This window comes from Vombatus ursinus, unplaced genomic scaffold (assembly GCF_900497805.2).
Source record: "Vombatus ursinus unplaced genomic scaffold, bare-nosed wombat genome assembly UNPS02015003.1, whole genome shotgun sequence".
NCBI lineage: Eukaryota > Metazoa > Chordata > Mammalia > Diprotodontia > Vombatidae > Vombatus > Vombatus ursinus.
Genome location: NW_020954781.1, coordinates 26,742 through 28,599, shown reverse-complemented (window position 1 = coordinate 28,599; position 1,858 = coordinate 26,742).

The window sequence follows — 1,858 nt, the reverse complement described above, 5'->3', positions numbered from 1 at the left end:
ATATTGGGCAAAGTCTTAAGGAAGATAAGGACTTGTATCACCAGTGCAAGCAGGGCCAGATTTTAAGAATCTTAGCCCTTGGCTAGACTCTTAAAGAATCTGAGCCCTTGGCTAGATTTAAAGAATCTGAACCCTTTGTTTGACTTTCAAAGCCTTTCATAATCTGTCCCCTTTCTACTTTCCCATTCTTATAGTTTATTCCCCTCACTTACTTTGCCATCCTGTGACACTGGCTTCCTTGTATAGGCCTCATCTCCTCACACCTAAATTACTGCAATAGCTTCTGGTGGGTCTGTCTGCCTCAAATCTCTGCCCACTCTAATCCATCCTCCAATGAGCCACTAAAGTGCTTTTCCTAAAGTGCAGGTCCAAGCATGTCCCCCTCCCCCACTCCATAAACTCCAGTGACTTCTTGTTGCCTTTCAAATCAAATACAAATGCTCTACCATCCAAAGCCCTATATAATCTAGCCCCTTGCTGTCTTTCCAGTCCTATACCTTACTACCTGACACATCCTCTTTGTTCCAGTGACACTAGCTTCCTGGTTGTTCCACAAACAAAACACTACATCTCTTGGCTCTGGGCATTCTCTCTGGCCTGGAACTCCACGTGCCTAGAATGCTCCCCCATCTCCACTCCTTCTACTGACCTCTTTGACTTCCTTTAAGCCCCAACTATTATCCCACCTTCTGTAGGAAGCTTCCTTAACACCTCTTGATTCCAATGATTTTCTTCTGTTAAATTTATTTTCTACTTATCCTGTATAAAGCTTACTTTGTATATATTTGTTTGCTTGTTGTCTTCCCCATTAGATTGTAAACTCCTTAAGGGCAAGGACTGTCTTTTGCCTCTTGTTTTTTTTTTTTTTTAATTCTCAGTACTTAGCACAGTGACTGACATATAGTAGTAGCTTAATAAATATTTATTGATTGATTGCCATTCTTCACACATGACACTCCATTTCCTATCAATAGATGTTTTCACAGACTATCCCTATGCCTGTAATTCTTTTCCTCCTTATTCCATTTCCTGACCCTTCCACCTTCCTTGAAGTCTCAGCTAAAGTCCCTCCTTCTAAAAGAGACTTTCCCCAATCTTCCTAAATTTTGACACATTCCCTCTGAGATTACTCTCAATGTATCAAGTACATATCTTGCTTATACATAGTTGTTTGTATGTTGTCCCCCACCACCACCACTTCTCCCTTTAAACAGTGAACTCTTTGAAATCATGGACTATCTTTTATCTTTCTTTATTTCTCCAGTGCTCAGCACAGTGGGTTGACACATAGTTGACACTTAATAAATGTTTGTTGACTGATTGACACTGTCAACAATTTTTTAATGAATCTGGAGAGAGGCAATACAAGATTGCAGAAAGAAAAATGTTCATCTGATTTTTTTTTTAATAATAAGAATGGAGCCTGCCAACTTATTCCAGTGAACATGACTTTGATTCTTGGTTTAGCATCTAAGACATCATTCCCCAGAAAATCTGCCCCAAATTCAGGGTAATTTTATGTCCAGTCAGTCCATAGTTTAAAAATCTCCACCAATGTATGTACTTTCACTATACATCAAGGGGAATAAATTCACTCAAAAAAATGGCATTTAATGAACTAGCATAAGAAAATAGCAATACCCAAGACCACCCTATCTTGACTTCTTCACTTTCAAGAGTATAACAATTTGGAAAGGGTTATTTTTCCCTCATTCTCTCCCCTTTGGGAGGATTTAATGACAACTTAAAATGGAAGTATGTTGCAAGATGCATGCATTTGCTCAGGTGTCCTGAGAAGGGAGTTCCTGAACTTAGGCTTCCCAGCATTCTTCTTTTTTTTGTTTCTATGTGTGAGCAC